At 38.6% G+C, this 9,362-nt stretch overlaps 1 pseudogene; it reads right to left on the minus strand.

Annotated features, from left to right (window-relative positions):
- Positions 1-668: 668 nt before the first annotated feature.
- Positions 669-1,193, minus strand: LOC125647749 (baculoviral IAP repeat-containing protein 3-like; annotated as a pseudogene).
- Between the last annotated feature and the right edge of the window lie 8,169 nt (positions 1,194-9,362).

Genomic DNA, 9,362 nt, shown 5'->3' on the forward strand with positions numbered 1-9,362 from the left:
TACCTTCTGGAGTTTACTGGCGTAGAAGGTACCCTTGATCGGATCGCCCCGCATGAGAAAGATTTCTTCTGTGTATATCTGATCGTAATTGCGCTGAAACGTTCGTCTCAGGTGCGTGATTCGCACTTGATCACCGATTTTGAACACGAAGGGCTTGCGTCTCCTGGATGGCCTAGATTTCTTCACTCTGGGGACTCGCATGTTCTTCTTTTGGCACACCAGATAGACGTCTATTTTAGTCTGATCTTTCCAAGTCCGATGTCGTATTTGCCCTCTCGTTTGACCACCTGATATAACTTGGAAGGTCGGGTAAATGAATCGGGATGGCTGGGATCATATCATATTTTTTTGAGGTACTCTTCCATGATCCATTCGCTCGAACAGTCCGTGTGTGAGTGGCGTGAACCTTCTTTGTGCCTTCACTTTTGTACACTTTTCCTCAGTAACAATGACAAGCAGATTTTGTGTTTGAAAATCTTCATTGAGTTACATTAGACAACATACACTTTTTACAATTGTCCCCTCTCACTACTGCGGTCGATCTTGCCCATATGGCTCAGAGTACGTCTTCTACGTGTCCTAGATAAGTGGGTTCGGATTCTCGAAGAAACAAAGAAGTGAATGTTCAAATGTTTTTTTTATTTTTTAAACCTCTGTAGACATAAAAGGTCACAGTCAATGCTTTGAATGTTCACTCATCGCAGTTGTCCGTCGGACACCTTGTTAGCATAGGTACAATTTTTAGACAAGCGGAGATGTTCTCTGTAGGCATTGTCGAAAGGTTCCCAGTTCTTCAGAGTCCAACCAAACGAGAAACAGATGACTTTGTCGCCGATCTTGATGTAGATAAATGCGGCTCGTGCCAGATTTGTCTTGTCAGGGCCCTTGAGAAACTTTGGCCAATCCTCAAAGCTTGCATAACGTTCGGCAAAGTTGACGTATACTGGGTACTTAAACGTTTCCGACTTTCGTGCGGAAGGCAGACGGATGTTTTCGACCGGCATCTGCACGGTCACGAATTCGTCCGAGGTTCTTGGCACGTCTTTTGACACGTTGGAAGTCTTCAAAGCGAAATTGGCAGGAGAACCCCATTTCTGAAAATGTTCTGAAGATGTGGGCTTGGAAAACTTAAAGCCGTTGACGGCAGAATCCGTCTCCACGAAATTGAGACTGCAATCTTACATGGAAGTCATGATCTCGTGACGGTACTCTCGGGAATGAAAGTATAGGGTTGGGATGCCGGGTTTATAAAGTCTTGATGACACAACCTTTGTTTGGGTAATCGGTAAATGTAGTACGACCGAAAGCCGAAAGTCCCGGATTGCGATTTTTTTTCGAGATTTCTCTCTTAATGCTGCATGTAATAACACATAATTTGCAGAGGTTACTATTTGTAACCTAGGTACATAAAAAACATAAACTTTTTCTGAGAATTCTTCTACAAAAGTACCAAACTAGAGTTTTCACCTGCCAAAAAGCAGTAAATCTAGTACGTTTTATAAATGTCGGAACCCAAACACAGTCGAAGACACTGACCGATTTCCACAGCCCCTTTGTAAATATTGGGTTTTAAGTAATCCTATTCATGCAAAAAATATTGATTAAGACTACATTTTATGTTTCTATCATTATTTCCACAACACAGAATAATAAAAACTGCTGTATTTTGTAATCGTGATATTGTTTTAATCGGAACAAGTAGGTCCCCTTAGTTTGGTAAATTCGTACCTAAACAGCGTACATGTAAAAACGATAGTTGAGGATGTCTGTCGGTAATTAGTCATGATTACAACATTAACCATTGATTCCGTTGCCCAACTCTGGCCACGCGAAGGTTCCTCATTCACCCAGTCATGTTATTTTGAATAAAAATCTAAACTCCGAAAGTAAAGAAACTATACTCCCTAAAGAAAATAATGTAACCCCAAAAGTGTGCTTTTACAATATTTTGTCATTTTGATTAAGAAAGAAAAGGGATATATGATAGTACAGTCTTTAATCGTCTTGATGATAGAATGATAATTTTAGAATTTGTCGTTCCTCTTCGATAAATTACATATAAATTACATATTATTACTTTAAATCACACTTCGTATGCATAAGTAGCCTACACTGCATCAAAATAATTGAATATTAAAATGATTCAATTAATTCAATTATATGCTTCAACAACCGAAGTTTAAAAAGAAGCACACTATTTATAGTGTATATATCAAGGTGGATTGAAATATTGCAAAAAAGTGCGTGTACTACACATGTATAATTATAAATGATATGTAGGGTGATACAATAAAATGGGTATATAAATGCACCATATATGCAATTGCGATTTATTTAAGTTACCTTAGATATCTAGAACTCAGTCTGATTCAATATTGTCTATAATGCTAAAACGCGGACTTTCGGTAGATCAAAAGATCGGCGACCGTGTTCGGGTTTCGGCATTTATAAAACGTACTAGATTTACCGCTTTTTGGTATCCGAAAACTCTGGTTCAGTATCTTCTTTACAGAATTCCCAGAAAAAGTTATATGATTCTTGTTTAATAGGTCACAAACAGTTATACAATAAGTTTGATGTCATTCTATCGACTATTAAGAGAGAAATCATGCAAAAATCGTTATCCAGGACTTTCGGCTGTACTACATTTACCGCTTACCCTTTGTTGGACGCCCACGTCTGGAAAAAACCGATGACGTCAAGAGTTTTTCCACGACGACTCATTGTGAACATTGGGTGATCTCGTAATTTTTTTCTGGAAAATCCGTGGACGTCATCGGGAAAAACCGGACACGATCTTTTTGTGGGTTCAATAGGATATTGTTCATCGTCTCGAGTCTGGAAAATTCAAGGGCGTCACTGGAAAAACCGGAAATGGTTGAAAATCCCACCGAGACAGGAAACAGACTATGGTAGGACATCCTGTTCTCATGAATAGACGAAAGGTACCCGGGGTATCTCGCGTCTCGGGAGTGTCTAAGTTGCGGTTTCCCAAAGGACGTCTTGTCTTATAGATATCGACCCAAGGATACTTGTCGGCCAACTGTCGTGACAGACCGTGAGAGGCCACCGTCAGACAATTCACCTGATGGCAAATGGTGTCCACGTCGCTCATGGTCAATAGATTCCGTACACTTGACGCACACTCATCCTACTACTCTACACGACGGTTAGTGTACGACTATGTACACGACTTGGAGAACGTATCTTTTCATTCCACAATGATGTGTTCTTGACCTTATTCTCATAAAGAACAACAACACGTAATTTCTATTGATCATTCTTTTATTTTCTCTTTCAGTGATATCGAGATCGAAAGATACACACGACTTAAAACAGTCACATGGATTTTTGATTCCATCATCGTTCATCACAAAAAAGTCAGTTTAAGTGTTTTTCACCAATTTACAAAATCGTCCGGATTACATGTGGAACACCGCAGCATTCTCATTTGATTAAGATGATCGTCTCGATCATAACAGAGAACAAAGGTTTCTAGTTCTGGTAAGCTGTTTTGAATGTCTTGCCAGCTGGTCTTCAGATTATACTTTACAGGTCTCAGATAAAACCCTTTCTTCGTAGGAACGATGTCGTTGTAGTTAGGTGGCTTCCAGTATCGTCGGTTATCGACACAGAAGTTATCTTCCTTCGCCGACACAAAGACGTTATGGCCTAGATGCCAACAACTCTAGATGAAGCAACGCGATTCATAGAAAGTGCAGTAACAAATCAGGGACTCATCTTAGGAAATAAAAGAAATGACATAAAACAAGTGACTTTCGAAAATTCGGCAAGTGAGTGTGATGACGAAAAACCAGAAATTATAGCACTTAACGCACAAGAAAACAACAAAACAAAACTATCTATGACCGAATTAAAAGAATAGAAGAAAGTAGACAGACTAAATCAGCAATTCAGGAAATTTTGAGTATCATTCAGACGGGTACATTTGATATGATACATGCACTCACCAACACCATTTCAATCAAGGTCGAACAGTAACGAGTCGTCCCCTAATCGTGCAACTCGGGCGAATAGTTCATCTCCCATTAGAAGTCCAACAAGGTCAAATACATGCTACAATTGTGGACAAGAGGGTCATTTCGTTCGAAAATGTCCAGGATCAAGAAACAGGTCATCATCACCTCAAAGTAGGTCAACCGGAAATTTAAACTTCCAGAGGTTGGGGAAGTAGGGCATTCGTCAACCTATACAGTAGAAGCACAAAGGTCCCCTCCTTAGGTGAAATTCAAGGTCAATGACATTTATTTAAAAAACGCTGATCATAAAGTGGGAATCCCCCAATCCCTAAAACTTAAGATCAAACAACTTGATCTGTACAAAGAATCAAACTACAGAAAAGCAATATATAGGCTATTCCTATAAGAACTGAAAACGTTAAATCAATGCAGTAACAGACACTGCTGTACAAATTACAGTGTTTTACAATAAACTCAAACATCAACCAAAGTTGACAGAATGCATTGAATTGAAAGGTGCAGGAAAGGGTCTATTTGGTGGAATGGCTGGACAAGTGAGATTACAAATTGCATATTTCAGTCAGAAACAATATATAATGGTGCGTGACATTTCTGATGATGTGGTCTATACATTTTTGAAGATCTTGATGTTCAGTCATTAGCCTTAAATCATGCATTGTTTCATTTGACACTAAGGAGATACCAGTAAAACAAATGAAGGGTACGAAATTCAAACAAGTCAATATGTGTCAGGTATTAGTACAAAAACGAACTGCATATATCATACCTCCAAATACAATGCAGTTTGTAAAACTCAAAAACACATGCTTTGTCCAGAAATATTAGCAATATACAACCACTATGAACTACTTTGTCCACATTCAATCATTTCTCCAAACAATCTTACACATGTACATGGCAGTTAGAAATCCAGATTCTCAGTCTGCAGTTTTGTCGGATCATGCAAGGTGAAGATAACGAACAGTGAACTCCTACAAGCAATACAAAATATCTGACTCAAACTGATTCACAGACTGAATGCGCTCATTGTGGTAGAGAAAAAAACCCCGCGGAAATCACGATATCTGGACGATTATGTGGCATAATCCAGTGTATTTTATTCTTCAATACTTTAACAAGTCATCATTTTGTCGTCTGGTCTGTTTTGGTTCTGTTCACCGCATAGAAATAGTTAAAATGTTTACAAAAAGTTGACATTTTAATAATTGGACAGACAGGGATGTTTTGTTTTCGGGTAAAATATTCAACATTGTTTTTAAGGTTTTTTTTTCTCTCTCGCTATTCAATTTATTTCGAATATGAACAGGCGAAGCTGGTATTTTTGTTTGTTTGTTTGTTTTTTGTTTGTGTGTGTATGTGTTTTTTGTTTGTTTGACAGAGTGGGAAGGAGAGATGAGAAAAAATTGGACATTGTGGACATTACGTTGTTCATGAGCAGATTAGATAGGCAAAATTATTACTCTTTGATATTTGAATGACAAAGGAATAGTATTTTTATTCAGAATTTAGTGGTTTCTTTAAAAAGTTAAATCTAAATTCATAGTCCGGTTCTCACTATAAGTACATATTATACTTGATTCGGCTGTGTACTGACTTGTATATATCCTACATTGTATTATCATTATTTTATTATTATGTCTGAAGTGCGCTTTATCCAATGATATGTACTGTCATCAGTCGGATCATCTGATTTCTGTCAGTAGGATAAAGCAGTCCTTTTTGCACATATGTCTTGTTAAAATAGGCCGTATTGATATTTTAATCATTTAATCAAAGCATCATTTATGCTGATTTAAGCTAATAACCGAGATTCTTTAAAATGGGGAGAAATGTAGTATAGATAAATATATCGGGGGTTTTCAGAAACAGGCTGTAATTTCAAATTACCTGTGATCAATACATGAGTACTGGTCATCCCATTATCCCAAACACCCTGCGATCAGTTGTGACACGGACCCCGGCCAGAGACGACGTTCTCCGTCTCCGAGTCCTACAACTCTATACTACGTACGGTGACTGAGTATCCTAAGCACCTTTAACTGCACTGTGCATGCATTTAAGATATTCTTCACTCCACTACAATATCATTAATTACAGGCGTGGATCCAGAAATTTTTTCCAGGGGGGTCGAACCTTTTCACAAAATCGAACCCGTGATATAATGTTCAATCCTTTATTTTCCAACTCTCGAAGGAAACGCTCTATATAACCACTGCACCACGCAGGCGACCTTTTTGTTGTGTATTGATGTTTTCTGGTAGGACGTGTTATTTAGCTAAAGAGACTTGACTGAAATAATCTTCGTTTTCCTTTCCTGATAAATGATTGTACAATTTCCTTTTGGTGAATTTCTAATGAATGGTGAAGATGCATTAGTGCAAGCCCAGTCAATCTGTCCTCTTGCATAGCACTGCTCATGTAACTCTTGATGCGTCTTAATCCAGAAAAGGATCTTTCGGCCTCACATGTTGTGATAGGTAAAACACATCCAATGTGAAGAAGAATTTTCACGTTCGGGAAAACGTCCCCATCTACAAAGTTGAAAAGATTGAGCAGATTGCAGAGCTTGTCTGAAGTTTCTTTGCTCATGTTAACACAATAATGTCTCCAATCTCTGAGTTCTTTCTCCAAGTCCTTTACAGAAAGACAAGGCAGGTAGCTCCCCCAAAATATTAGTTCTGAGGCAAGTTTGGACAATTCCTCGTGTGAAATATTTGTCACATTGACAGGCGACAAAGAGCATATCGAATATGCCGCCAGATTTTCTTTCTGAAACCTCGTATTTAATTCACTGAGGAAAAAGTCCAGAAATTGAATGGCCACGACAGATCTATACTAATCTCTTGGATTACTTGTGGAGACATTTTCTCTGTGTTGCTGCTTGGAGCAAACCCATAGGGTTGTAATCACTATATCAAGGTCATCTGCAATTTGTTTTGCATCTTCAAAGCAAGACTCCAATTCGGTATCTACCGCTCTACGAATTTCTTTGATCCTATCCACGTGTTCCTCAATTAACTTACTTGCAGTGAAAATGTCAATATCTCTTTTCTGAAGTTTGAGAGTCAAAGGCTTTATTGTATTGTACCAGAAGTGATAAAAGAATTAGATAGGTTACATGAGGAATATGTTTTGGTTCCAGCTGACAAAGCTAGTAACAACATTGTCTTTGTTTGTAAGGCTCATTATTACAACTGTATTTTAAACGAACTTGGCATTAATTCCACTTTTGGTAATCATACTTATACTCCAACTGCCCTTTCAAAAGACGAAATTCTTCAAAACCATGCTTCAGTTTTAGACACATTTAATATTCCAGTCAATGGGTCGAATGAATATGAGTTACCGTACCTATACTGGATTCCTAAACTACATAAAAACCCTTACAAACAGAGATACATTGCTGGATCCAGTAAGTGCTCTACCAAGCCCCTATCTTTGCTCCTCACGAAAATGTTAACAGCTGTGAAGGAGAAACTTCAAACTTACTGTGCGACTACATATGCCAGAAGTGGTGTTAATCAAATGTGGATTCTAAAAAATTCTAAAGAACTTTTAGTAAACTTGAAATCACAGAATTTTCCCCAAATCAATAGCATTAAAACCTATGACTTTTCAACACTATACACGACCATTCCTCACGATAAATTAAAGACTAGACTTTTTGACATCATAGACAGTTGCTTCTTCAACAAAAACGGAAAACGGAAATATTCATATGTAGTGATCAGTCATTCAAAAACTTACTTTGTTAAACACCACTCTGATTCCACGCACAAGTACTCTGAAGTTGAAATAAAAAATATGCTAGAGTTCATCATTGACAATATCTTCGTGGTCTTTGGTGATCAGGTCTTCCAACAGTCTGTTGGAGTTCCCATGGGCACGAATTGTGCTCCTTTGTTAGCTGACCTGTTTTTATATTCATATGAAGCAGAATTTATTCAAAAACTTCTACGTGAGAAGAAAAAATCTCTCGCTGTGACCTTCAATTCGACTTTTAGATATATCGATGACGTTTTGTCTATTAACAATGATAGCTTTCATTCATATGTCGATTTGATATATCCCTGTGAGCTCGAAATAAAGGACACCACAGAGTCGTCCACTTCTGCTTCATACTTAGATATTTTATTGAAAGTAGACATTAACGGCAAACTGACAACTCAACTGTATGACAAACGGGATGAGTTCAGCTTCTCCATCGTCAACTTCCCACATTTATGTAGCAATATTCCATTATCACCTGCATATGGTGTTTATATATCTCAACTGATTCGATATGCAAGAGCTTGTTCTGGGTATAGTCAGTTTTTAAATCGAGGTAAGCTACTGACAAACAAGTTGATGGTACAGGGATTTCAACAGTCTCGATTGAAGTCAGCATTTCGCAAATTCTATGGTCGTTATAACGATCTAGTTCGTCAATACAACCTCGCATTGGGTCAAATGCTGTCTGACGTGTTTCATACCGATTGTTAAGCCGTTCTTGGCACACTGATTTTGACTGCGGATAACTCTGTTTACCTGATCAGGATATGGGGCTCACGGCGGGTGTGACCGGTCAACAGGGGATGCTTACTCCTCCTAGGCACCTGATCCCACCTCTGGTGTGTCCAGGGGTCCGTGTTTGCCCAACTATCTATTTTGTATTGCTTGTAGGAGTTATGAGATTGATCACTGTTCGTTATCTTCACCTTGCATCTAGGACATACCTTACAAACACAAATGTTATCAACCAGAGAAGAACGCCATCGAAGCCAAAAGCCCCTGTGCGGTCACTTTAGTTTGTCTATCCCAAGACCAGTCTTCACTGGTACTTTCATCAAGGTTTTGATTGAGAATGTGCTGCAGACATTTGATGACGAACTTGTACATAGTGTAGAACACATCAAAGCAGATATGACGCTCAACCCACCTAGTCTTACAGAGTCCAACTAGTTTCTCTCTGGAAAAATCTACAGACCCATCATTTTCTATAATAGTCTCAAGAAACCCTTGTCGTTTAGGGCAACTGTCAAAGAAAATAAACACTGAATTAAGGACATCTATCATATTCCTCACAAGGGGTAATTTGCAGGCTGAAGCGATGCTCAGATTCAATACATGACTCCGACAGTGTGTGTACAAATTGGTTTAGAGACTTGATTCGTCCCCGACACCCCCGTTTTTCCAATGCCATTGCTGCTGCACCATCGTATGCTTGCCCTCGCATGTTCTCAATCGGAATTGCAAACAAGCGGAGGATTTCAATAAGTTTATCAACAATTGCTTCCCCAGTAGTTCTGCCTATATTTGCAAAGTCAAGAAATTCCTCCTTAATGATGGCAGGGTGTTCTCTAGTATCTAGAAATCTGAGAC

This window comes from Ostrea edulis, chromosome 1 (genome assembly GCF_947568905.1).
Source record: "Ostrea edulis chromosome 1, xbOstEdul1.1, whole genome shotgun sequence".
NCBI classification, from domain to species: Eukaryota; Metazoa; Mollusca; class Bivalvia; order Ostreida; family Ostreidae; genus Ostrea; species Ostrea edulis.